Below are 9,499 nucleotides of genomic sequence, written 5' to 3'. Positions count from 1 at the left end.
GAAGCGTTGAAACGTTGTGGATAACAAACAAGAAATACGTTGGCGCCCCAGCAACAGCACCACCATCAGTCACAGAAAATTAAATGCCCCGGGTGAGGATCGAACTCACGACCTTAAGATTATGAGACTTACGCGCTGCCTACTGCGCTACCGAGGCACGGGTGAACCGTTTCTCCTGGAAACTGGGTAAGTTGCGTACCCAATATTAGACGTAGAAACACTGTTCTTCCTGGATAACGTGTTCTGTTGCTACAATTTCATTGCCGGCCCAGTTGATTGCGGTGTTGCGGCAGCATTATCGCGGGAAAAGCAAAATGATGCATCGGCCGGGAATCGAACCCGGGCCGCCCGCGTGGCAGGCGAGCATTCTACCACTGAACCACCGATGCTCGGGCCAGCGGTAACTTCACGCTGCTTCCCGAGCAGATGTCTCAAGGGAAAGTGGGGCTGCCGTCAAGCGCCGTAGCATTCTGTGCGGAAGACGCTGCAGACGCTGAATCCTGCACTGCACTGCACTGCACTGCTGAAAAATGCCGCCAGAACGCGGTCCTCTGCGTACTCTTGCGTCGCCGGCGCCGACTCTTGCCAAAGGATGCGAAGTGTGCGTGGATACGCCGTCCGAATGCAACTGGATGTGTTCCCCTAGCCTACCTCGAAATGCGCCTGCAGGTACGATCACCTTCGGCCGCTGCCGACAGGCGGGAAGCCGACACCGCGCGGCGTCGTGGCGCTCGCTTGTGCGGTGGTGGTGTAATGGTCAGCATAGTTGCCTTCCAAGCAGTTGATCCGGGTTCGATTCCCGGCCACCGCAGCAGGCTTTTAATTTCGCGTATGAGTACTTTTGCCGCGCGCTCTTAAATTATTGTTTTTTTCCCCCCTCTTACTCGCTGCATACCAGCCCTTAGTGTGTCTCGACTTGTCTCGACTTTGCTCAGCTGACGCGAGAGCTGACGCTCTCAAATCGGCCTATATCAAAACGACAAGCACGATAAACGACTGAGAGAGGGGAGGAGAGGCGAGGCGATGGACACACAGCACGCCCCTTCATTTCACGGTGGCGTCTCCCTGACCGAATCGGGCTGTAGCTCCGAAAAGAAAAATAGGAAGTAAAACTGCCAATAGTACCCTGTGTTCCCATGCGCTCACCCGCCCAAGTACTGACAAGGGCCAAAGTTGTTACGCATCGGCAATCAGACATTTTCTTTCATTTTCTCTTCATCGGTTGAGAACCAGTGTATTCAAAATATTAAGCCCATTGCCGAGTGAATGCTGTAGCGCTTCCCGACAAGTCGGGTTCGGATCCTCTGTCAACTTCCACGCATGGTGATGATCTTTTGGTCATCACACTCGCCAGCTGAAATCGGCGCTGCCTTTTCGTAGTAGTAAAAGAGTAGTGGCCCGTGGGGGGATCGAACCCGCGACCTTCGCGTTATTAGCACGACGCTCTAACCAACTGAGCTAACGGGCCTCGGCAGATGCAGTTGCTCAGCCCTAAACTGGAAACAGCTGGCATGAAGCCATACACCATTTCTATGGTCGTCGTGTGTCTGCTTCCCTAGTCTATATTCTGCTGACGGTCACGAAACAGTAGCTATATTGCGAGCAGGACGGGAAACGGCCGCTCGGACAGCTCAAACTTGTCACGATTCGTGTGGAAAAAAAATTCCGTTCCGGTACCGGGAATCGAACCCGGGCCTCCTGGGTGAAAGCCAGGTATCCTAGCCACTAGACCACACCGGATGTGGCCGTTCCATTGGACCGTTCGTACGGTCGCTTGTCGCACTTCGTGTCGAGTGCCACGTCGGCGCCCTTCTCTCTTTGCGAGCATCTTTGCACATACTGACTGGCAAGGTGCGCACCTCAAACGTCGCAGAGCAATGCTTTTGGCTTCATGCTGTGCTGGGAGAAGAGGAAAAGGGAAGCTGTAAGTAGCAATAAGAGGAAGTAAACATTTTCCCGCTGAAGCGTTGAAACGTTGTGGATAACAAACAAGAAATACGTTGGCGCCCCAGCAACAGCACCACCATCAGTCACAGAAAATTAAATGCCCCGGGTGAGGATCGAACTCACGACCTTAAGATTATGAGACTTACGCGCTGCCTACTGCGCTACCGAGGCACGGGTGAACCGTTTCTCCTGGAAACTGGGTAAGTTGCGTACCCAATATTAGACGTAGAAACACTGTTCTTCCTGGATAACGTGTTCTGTTGCTACAATTTCATTGCCGGCCCAGTTGATTGCGGTGTTGCGGCAGCATTATCGCGGGAAAAGCAAAATGATGCATCGGCCGGGAATCGAACCCGGGCCGCCCGCGTGGCAGGCGAGCATTCTACCACTGAACCACCGATGCTCGGGCCAGCGGTAACTTCACGCTGCTTCCCGAGCAGATGTCTCAAGGGAAAGTGGGGCTGCCGTCAAGCGCCGTAGCATTCTGTGCGGAAGACGCTGCAGACGCTGAATCCTGCACTGCACTGCACTGCACTGCTGAAAAATGCCGCCAGAACGCGGTCCTCTGCGTACTCTTGCGTCGCCGGCGCCGACTCTTGCCAAAGGATGCGAAGTGTGCGTGGATACGCCGTCCGAATGCAACTGGATGTGTTCCCCTAGCCTACCTCGAAATGCGCCTGCAGGTACGATCACCTTCGGCCGCTGCCGACAGGCGGGAAGCCGACACCGCGCGGCGTCGTGGCGCTCGCTTGTGCGGTGGTGGTGTAATGGTCAGCATAGTTGCCTTCCAAGCAGTTGATCCGGGTTCGATTCCCGGCCACCGCAGCAGGCTTTTAATTTCGCGTATGAGTACTTTTGCCGCGCGCTCTTAAATTATTGTTTTTTTCCCCCCTCTTACTCGCTGCATACCAGCCCTTAGTGTGTCTCGACTTGTCTCGACTTGTCTCGACTTGTCTCGACTTGTCTCGACTTGTCTCGACTTGTCTCGACTTGTCTCGACTTGTCTCGACTTGTCTCGACTTGTCTCGACTTGTCTCGACTTGTCTCGACTTGTCTCGACTTGTCTCGACTTGTCTCGACTTTGCTCAGCTGACGCGAGAGCTGACGCTCTCAAATCGGCCTATATCAAAACGACAAGCACGATAAACGACTGAGAGAGGGGAGGAGAGGCGAGGCGATGGACACACAGCACGCCCCTTCATTTCACGGTGGCGTCTCCCTGACCGAATCGGGCTGTAGCTCCGAAAAGAAAAATAGGAAGTAAAACTGCCAATAGTACCCTGTGTTCCCATGCGCTCACCCGCCCAAGTACTGACAAGGGCCAAAGTTGTTACGCATCGGCAATCAGACATTTTCTTTCATTTTCTCTTCATCGGTTGAGAACCAGTGTATTCAAAATATTAAGCCCATTGCCGAGTGAATGCTGTAGCGCTTCCCGACAAGTCGGGTTCGGATCCTCTGTCAACTTCCACGCATGGTGATGATCTTTTGGTCATCACACTCGCCAGCTGAAATCGGCGCTGCCTTTTCGTAGTAGTAAAAGAGTAGTGGCCCGTGGGGGGATCGAACCCGCGACCTTCGCGTTATTAGCACGACGCTCTAACCAACTGAGCTAACGGGCCTCGGCAGATGCAGTTGCTCAGCCCTAAACTGGAAACAGCTGGCATGAAGCCATACACCATTTCTATGGTCGTCGTGTGTCTGCTTCCCTAGTCTATATTCTGCTGACGGTCACGAAACAGTAGCTATATTGCGAGCAGGACGGGAAACGGCCGCTCGGACAGCTCAAACTTGTCACGATTCGTGTGGAAAAAAAATTCCGTTCCGGTACCGGGAATCGAACCCGGGCCTCCTGGGTGAAAGCCAGGTATCCTAGCCACTAGACCACACCGGATGTGGCCGTTCCATTGGACCGTTCGTACGGTCGCTTGTCGCACTTCGTGTCGAGTGCCACGTCGGCGCCCTTCTCTCTTTGCGAGCATCTTTGCACATACTGACTGGCAAGGCGCGCACCTCAAACGTCGCAGAGCAATGCTTTTGGCTTCATGCTGTGCTGGGAGAAGAGGAAAAGGGAAGCTGTAAGTAGCAATAAGAGGAAGTAAACATTTTCCCGCTGAAGCGTTGAAACGTTGTGGATAACAAACAAGAAATACGTTGGCGCCCCAGCAACAGCACCACCATCAGTCACAGAAAATTAAATGCCCCGGGTGAGGATCGAACTCACGACCTTAAGATTATGAGACTTACGCGCTGCCTACTGCGCTACCGAGGCACGGGTGAACCGTTTCTCCTGGAAACTGGGTAAGTTGCGTACCCAATATTAGACGTAGAAACACTGTTCTTCCTGGATAACGTGTTCTGTTGCTACAATTTCATTGCCGGCCCAGTTGATTGCGGTGTTGCGGCAGCATTATCGCGGGAAAAGCAAAATGATGCATCGGCCGGGAATCGAACCCGGGCCGCCCGCGTGGCAGGCGAGCATTCTACCACTGAACCACCGATGCTCGGGCCAGCGGTAACTTCACGCTGCTTCCCGAGCAGATGTCTCAAGGGAAAGTGGGGCTGCCGTCAAGCGCCGTAGCATTCTGTGCGGAAGACGCTGCAGACGCTGAATCCTGCACTGCACTGCACTGCACTGCTGAAAAATGCCGCCAGAACGCGGTCCTCTGCGTACTCTTGCGTCGCCGGCGCCGACTCTTGCCAAAGGATGCGAAGTGTGCGTGGATACGCCGTCCGAATGCAACTGGATGTGTTCCCCTAGCCTACCTCGAAATGCGCCTGCAGGTACGATCACCTTCGGCCGCTGCCGACAGGCGGGAAGCCGACACCGCGCGGCGTCGGGGCGCTCGCTTGTGCGGTGGTGGTGTAATGGTCAGCATAGTTGCCTTCCAAGCAGTTGATCCGGGTTCGATTCCCGGCCACCGCAGCAGGCTTTTAATTTCGCGTATGAGTACTTTTGCCGCGCGCTCTTAAATTATTGTTTTTTCCCCCCTCTTACTCGCTGCATACCAGCCCTTAGTGTGTCTCGACTTGTCTCGACTTTGCTCAGCTGACGCGAGAGCTGACGCTCTCAAATCGGCCTATATCAAAACGACAAGCACGATAAACGACTGAGAGAGGGGAGGAGAGGCGAGGCGATGGACACACAGCACGCCCCTTCATTTCACGGTGGCGTCTCCCTGACCGAATCGGGCTGTAGCTCCGAAAAGAAAAATAGGAAGTAAAACTGCCAATAGTACCCTGTGTTCCCATGCGCTCACCCGCCCAAGTACTGACAAGGGCCAAAGTTGTTACGCATCGGCAATCAGACATTTTCTTTCATTTTCTCTTCATCGGTTGAGAACCAGTGTATTCAAAATATTATGCCCATTGCCGAGTGAATGCTGTAGCGCTTCCCGACAAGTCGGGTTCGGATCCTCTGTCAACTTCCACGCATGGTGATGATCTTTTGGTCATCACACTCGCCAGCTGAAATCGGCGCTGCCTTTTCGTAGTAGTAAAAGAGTAGTGGCCCGTGGGGGGATCGAACCCGCGACCTTCGCGTTATTAGCACGACGCTCTAACCAACTGAGCTAACGGGCCTCGGCAGATGCAGTTGCTCAGCCCTAAACTGGAAACAGCTGGCATGAAGCCATACACCATTTCTATGGTCGTCGTGTGTCTGCTTCCCTAGTCTATATTCTGCTGACGGTCACGAAACAGTAGCTATATTGCGAGCAGGACGGGAAACGGCCGCTCGGACAGCTCAAACTTGTCACGATTCGTGTGGAAAAAAAATTCCGTTCCGGTACCGGGAATCGAACCCGGGCCTCCTGGGTGAAAGCCAGGTATCCTAGCCACTAGACCACACCGGATGTGGTCGTTCCATTGGACCGTTCGTACGGTCGCTTGTCGCACTTCGTGTCGAGTGCCACGTCGGCGCCCTTCTCTCTTTGCGAGCATCTTTGCACATACTGACTGGCAAGGCGCGCACCTCAAACGTCGCAGAGCAATGCTTTTGGCTTCATGCTGTGCTGGGAGAAGAGGAAAAGGGAAGCTGTAAGTAGCAATAAGAGGAAGTAAACATTTTCCCGCTGAAGCGTTGAAACGTTGTGGATAACAAACAAGAAATACGTTGGCGCCCCAGCAACAGCACCACCATCAGTCACAGAAAATTAAATGCCCCGGGTGAGGATCGAACTCACGACCTTAAGATTATGAGACTTACGCGCTGCCTACTGCGCTACCGAGGCACGGGTGAAGGGTTTCTCCTGGAAACTGGGTAAGTTGCGTACCCAATATTAGACGTAGAAACACTGTTCTTCCTGGATAACGTGTTCTGTTGCTACAATTTCATTGCCGGCCCAGTTGATTGCGGTGTTGCGGCAGCATTATCGCGGGAAAAGCAAAATGATGCATCGGCCGGGAATCGAACCCGGGCCGCCCGCGTGGCAGGCGAGCATTCTACCACTGAACCACCGATGCTCGGGCCAGCGGTAACTTCACGCTGCTTCCCGAGCAGATGTCTCAAGGGAAAGTGGGGCTGCCGTCAAGCGCCGTAGCATTCTGTGCGGAAGACGCTGCAGACGCTGAATCCTGCACTGCACTGCACTGCACTGCTGAAAAATGCCGCCAGAACGCGGTCCTCTGCGTACTCTTGCGTCGCCGGCGCCGACTCTTGCCAAAGGATGCGAAGTGTGCGTGGATACGCCGTCCGAATGCAACTGGATGTGTTCCCCTAGCCTACCTCGAAATGCGCCTGCAGGTACGATCACCTTCGGCCGCTGCCGACAGGCGGGAAGCCGACACCGCGCGGCGTCGGGGCGCTCGCTTGTGCGGTGGTGGTGTAATGGTCAGCATAGTTGCCTTCCAAGCAGTTGATCCGGGTTCGATTCCCGGCCACCGCAGCAGGCTTTTAATTTCGCGTATGAGTACTTTTGCCGCGCGCTCTTAAATTATTGTTTTTTCCCCCCTCTTACTCGCTGCATACCAGCCCTTAGTGTGTCTCGACTTGTCTCGACTTTGCTCAGCTGACGCGAGAGCTGACGCTCTCAAATCGGCCTATATCAAAACGACAAGCACGATAAACGACTGAGAGAGGGGAGGAGAGGCGAGGCGATGGACACACAGCACGCCCCTTCATTTCACGGTGGCGTCTCCCTGACCGAATCGGGCTGTAGCTCCGAAAAGAAAAATAGGAAGTAAAACTGCCAATAGTACCCTGTGTTCCCATGCGCTCACCCGCCCAAGTACTGACAAGGGCCAAAGTTGTTACGCATCGGCAATCAGACATTTTCTTTCATTTTCTCTTCATCGGTTGAGAACCAGTGTATTCAAAATATTATGCCCATTGCCGAGTGAATGCTGTAGCGCTTCCCGACAAGTCGGGTTCGGATCCTCTGTCAACTTCCACGCATGGTGATGATCTTTTGGTCATCACACTCGCCAGCTGAAATCGGCGCTGCCTTTTCGTAGTAGTAAAAGAGTAGTGGCCCGTGGGGGGATCGAACCCGCGACCTTCGCGTTATTAGCACGACGCTCTAACCAACTGAGCTAACGAGCCTCGGCAGATGCAGTTGCTCAGCCCTAAACTGGAAACAGCTGGCATGAAGCCATACACCATTTCTATGGTCGTCGTGTGTCTGCTTCCCTAGTCTATATTCTGCTGACGGTCACGAAACAGTAGCTATATTGCGAGCAGGACGGGAAACGGCCGCTCGGACAGCTCAAACTTGTCACGATTCGTGTGGAAAAAAAATTCCGTTCCGGTACCGGGAATCGAACCCGGGCCTCCTGGGTGAAAGCCAGGTATCCTAGCCACTAGACCACACCGGATGTGGTCGTTCCATTGGACCGTTCGTACGGTCGCTTGTCGCACTTCGTGTCGAGTGCCACGTCGGCGCCCTTCTCTCTTTGCGAGCATCTTTGCACATACTGACTGGCAAGGCGCGCACCTCAAACGTCGCAGAGCAATGCTTATGGCTTCATGCTGTGCTGGGAGAAGAGGAAAAGGGAAGCTGTAAGTAGCAATAAGAGGAAGTAAACATTTTCCCGCTGAAGCGTTGAAACGTTGTGGATAACAAACAAGAAATACGTTGGCGCCCCAGCAACAGCACCACCATCAGTCACAGAAAATTAAATGCCCCGGGTGAGGATCGAACTCACGACCTTAAGATTATGAGACTTACGCGCTGCCTACTGCGCTACCGAGGCACGGGTGAAGGGTTTCTCCTGGAAACTGGGTAAGTTGCGTACCCAATATTAGACGTAGAAACACTGTTCTTCCTGGATAACGTGTTCTGTTGCTACAATTTCATTGCCGGCCCAGTTGATTGCGGTGTTGCGGCAGCATTATCGCGGGAAAAGCAAAATAATGCATCGGCCGGGAATCGAACCCGGGCCGCCCGCGTGGCAGGCGAGCATTCTACCACTGAACCACCGATGCTCGGGCCAGCGGTAACTTCACGCTGCTTCCCGAGCAGATGTCTCAAGGGAAAGTGGGGCTGCCGTCAAGCGCCGTAGCATTCTGTGCGGAAGACGCTGCAGACGCTGAATCCTGCACTGCACTGCACTGCACTGCACTGCTGAAAAATGCCGCCAGAACGCGGTCCTCTGCGTACTCTTGCGTCGCCGGCGCCGACTCTTGCCAAAGGATGCGAAGTGTGCGTGGATACGCCGTCCGAATGCAACTGGATGTGTTCCCCTAGCCTACCTCGAAATGCGCCTGCAGGTACGATCACCTTCGGCCGCTGCCGACAGGCGGGAAGCCGACACCGCGCGGCGTCGGGGCGCTCGCTTGTGCGGTGGTGGTGTAATGGTCAGCATAGTTGCCTTCCAAGCAGTTGATCCGGGTTCGATTCCCGGCCACCGCAGCAGGCTTTTAATTTCGCGTATGAGTACTTTTGCCGCGCGCTCTTAAATTATTGTTTTTTCCCCCCTCTTACTCGCTGCATACCAGCCCTTAGTGTGTCTCGACTTGTCTCGACTTTGCTCAGCTGACGCGAGAGCTGACGCTCTCAAATCGGCCTATATCAAAACGACAAGCACGATAAACGACTGAGAGAGGGGAGGAGAGGCGAGGCGATGGACACACAGCACGCCCCTTCATTTCACGGTGGCGTCTCCCTGACCGAATCGGGCTGTAGCTCCGAAAAGAAAAATAGGAAGTAAAACTGCCAATAGTACCCTGTGTTCCCATGCGCTCACCCGCCCAAGTACTGACAAGGGCCAAAGTTGTTACGCATCGGCAATCAGACATTTTCTTTCATTTTCTCTTCATCGGTTGAGAACCAGTGTATTCAAAATATTATGCCCATTGCCGAGTGAATGCTGTAGCGCTTCCCGACAAGTCGGGTTCGGATCCTCTGTCAACTTCCACGCATGGTGATGATCTTTTGGTCATCACACTCGCCAGCTGAAATCGGCGCTGCCTTTTCGTAGTAGTAAAAGAGTAGTGGCCCGTGGGGGGATCGAACCCGCGACCTTCGCGTTATTAGCACGACGCTCTAACCAACTGAGCTAACGAGCCTCGGCAGATGCAGTTGCTCAGCCCTAAACTGGAAACAGCTGGCAT

The 9,499-nt window shown here is 54.0% G+C and overlaps 24 non-coding genes across 24 annotated transcripts; 5 read left to right on the top strand and 19 right to left on the bottom strand.

Moving 5' to 3' along the window:
- Window positions 1-84: 84 nt before the first annotated feature.
- Trnam-cau (transfer RNA methionine (anticodon CAU)) lies at window positions 85-157 on the bottom strand. Its single transcript has one exon. It is a non-coding gene; the product is annotated as a tRNA-Met (tRNA).
- Window positions 158-318: 161 nt separating this feature from the next.
- Trnag-gcc (transfer RNA glycine (anticodon GCC)) lies at window positions 319-389 on the bottom strand. The gene has a single exon. It is a non-coding gene; the product is annotated as a tRNA-Gly (tRNA).
- A 350-nt stretch (window positions 390-739) lies between these two features.
- On the top strand, window positions 740-811 carry Trnag-ucc (transfer RNA glycine (anticodon UCC)). Its single transcript has one exon. It is a non-coding gene; the product is annotated as a tRNA-Gly (tRNA).
- Window positions 812-1,394: 583 nt separating this feature from the next.
- Window positions 1,395-1,468, bottom strand: Trnai-aau (transfer RNA isoleucine (anticodon AAU)). Its single transcript has one exon. It is a non-coding gene; the product is annotated as a tRNA-Ile (tRNA).
- A 200-nt stretch (window positions 1,469-1,668) lies between these two features.
- Window positions 1,669-1,740, bottom strand: Trnae-uuc (transfer RNA glutamic acid (anticodon UUC)). Its single transcript has one exon. It is a non-coding gene; the product is annotated as a tRNA-Glu (tRNA).
- A 305-nt stretch (window positions 1,741-2,045) lies between these two features.
- Trnam-cau (transfer RNA methionine (anticodon CAU)) lies at window positions 2,046-2,118 on the bottom strand. Its single transcript has one exon. It is a non-coding gene; the product is annotated as a tRNA-Met (tRNA).
- Window positions 2,119-2,279: 161 nt separating this feature from the next.
- Trnag-gcc (transfer RNA glycine (anticodon GCC)) lies at window positions 2,280-2,350 on the bottom strand. The gene has a single exon. It is a non-coding gene; the product is annotated as a tRNA-Gly (tRNA).
- Window positions 2,351-2,700: 350 nt separating this feature from the next.
- Trnag-ucc (transfer RNA glycine (anticodon UCC)) lies at window positions 2,701-2,772 on the top strand. Its single transcript has one exon. It is a non-coding gene; the product is annotated as a tRNA-Gly (tRNA).
- Window positions 2,773-3,495: 723 nt separating this feature from the next.
- Window positions 3,496-3,569, bottom strand: Trnai-aau (transfer RNA isoleucine (anticodon AAU)). The gene has a single exon. It is a non-coding gene; the product is annotated as a tRNA-Ile (tRNA).
- A 200-nt stretch (window positions 3,570-3,769) lies between these two features.
- Trnae-uuc (transfer RNA glutamic acid (anticodon UUC)) lies at window positions 3,770-3,841 on the bottom strand. Its single transcript has one exon. It is a non-coding gene; the product is annotated as a tRNA-Glu (tRNA).
- Window positions 3,842-4,146: 305 nt separating this feature from the next.
- Window positions 4,147-4,219, bottom strand: Trnam-cau (transfer RNA methionine (anticodon CAU)). Its single transcript has one exon. It is a non-coding gene; the product is annotated as a tRNA-Met (tRNA).
- A 161-nt stretch (window positions 4,220-4,380) lies between these two features.
- On the bottom strand, window positions 4,381-4,451 carry Trnag-gcc (transfer RNA glycine (anticodon GCC)). The gene has a single exon. It is a non-coding gene; the product is annotated as a tRNA-Gly (tRNA).
- A 350-nt stretch (window positions 4,452-4,801) lies between these two features.
- Trnag-ucc (transfer RNA glycine (anticodon UCC)) lies at window positions 4,802-4,873 on the top strand. Its single transcript has one exon. It is a non-coding gene; the product is annotated as a tRNA-Gly (tRNA).
- Window positions 4,874-5,455: 582 nt separating this feature from the next.
- On the bottom strand, window positions 5,456-5,529 carry Trnai-aau (transfer RNA isoleucine (anticodon AAU)). The gene has a single exon. It is a non-coding gene; the product is annotated as a tRNA-Ile (tRNA).
- Window positions 5,530-5,729: 200 nt separating this feature from the next.
- Trnae-uuc (transfer RNA glutamic acid (anticodon UUC)) lies at window positions 5,730-5,801 on the bottom strand. The gene has a single exon. It is a non-coding gene; the product is annotated as a tRNA-Glu (tRNA).
- Window positions 5,802-6,106: 305 nt separating this feature from the next.
- Trnam-cau (transfer RNA methionine (anticodon CAU)) lies at window positions 6,107-6,179 on the bottom strand. The gene has a single exon. It is a non-coding gene; the product is annotated as a tRNA-Met (tRNA).
- Window positions 6,180-6,340: 161 nt separating this feature from the next.
- Window positions 6,341-6,411, bottom strand: Trnag-gcc (transfer RNA glycine (anticodon GCC)). Its single transcript has one exon. It is a non-coding gene; the product is annotated as a tRNA-Gly (tRNA).
- A 350-nt stretch (window positions 6,412-6,761) lies between these two features.
- Window positions 6,762-6,833, top strand: Trnag-ucc (transfer RNA glycine (anticodon UCC)). Its single transcript has one exon. It is a non-coding gene; the product is annotated as a tRNA-Gly (tRNA).
- Window positions 6,834-7,415: 582 nt separating this feature from the next.
- Window positions 7,416-7,489, bottom strand: Trnai-aau (transfer RNA isoleucine (anticodon AAU)). The gene has a single exon. It is a non-coding gene; the product is annotated as a tRNA-Ile (tRNA).
- Window positions 7,490-7,689: 200 nt separating this feature from the next.
- Window positions 7,690-7,761, bottom strand: Trnae-uuc (transfer RNA glutamic acid (anticodon UUC)). Its single transcript has one exon. It is a non-coding gene; the product is annotated as a tRNA-Glu (tRNA).
- Window positions 7,762-8,066: 305 nt separating this feature from the next.
- Window positions 8,067-8,139, bottom strand: Trnam-cau (transfer RNA methionine (anticodon CAU)). Its single transcript has one exon. It is a non-coding gene; the product is annotated as a tRNA-Met (tRNA).
- Window positions 8,140-8,300: 161 nt separating this feature from the next.
- Trnag-gcc (transfer RNA glycine (anticodon GCC)) lies at window positions 8,301-8,371 on the bottom strand. Its single transcript has one exon. It is a non-coding gene; the product is annotated as a tRNA-Gly (tRNA).
- A 355-nt stretch (window positions 8,372-8,726) lies between these two features.
- On the top strand, window positions 8,727-8,798 carry Trnag-ucc (transfer RNA glycine (anticodon UCC)). Its single transcript has one exon. It is a non-coding gene; the product is annotated as a tRNA-Gly (tRNA).
- A 582-nt stretch (window positions 8,799-9,380) lies between these two features.
- On the bottom strand, window positions 9,381-9,454 carry Trnai-aau (transfer RNA isoleucine (anticodon AAU)). The gene has a single exon. It is a non-coding gene; the product is annotated as a tRNA-Ile (tRNA).
- Window positions 9,455-9,499: the final 45 nt, after the last annotated feature.

The sequence above is a fragment of the Schistocerca cancellata genome, unplaced genomic scaffold (assembly GCF_023864275.1).
Source record: "Schistocerca cancellata isolate TAMUIC-IGC-003103 unplaced genomic scaffold, iqSchCanc2.1 HiC_scaffold_320, whole genome shotgun sequence".
NCBI classification, from domain to species: domain Eukaryota; kingdom Metazoa; phylum Arthropoda; class Insecta; order Orthoptera; family Acrididae; genus Schistocerca; species Schistocerca cancellata.
The sequence above is the reverse complement of the archived record's forward strand: the minus strand, read 5'-3'. Positions and strand labels throughout refer to the sequence as shown.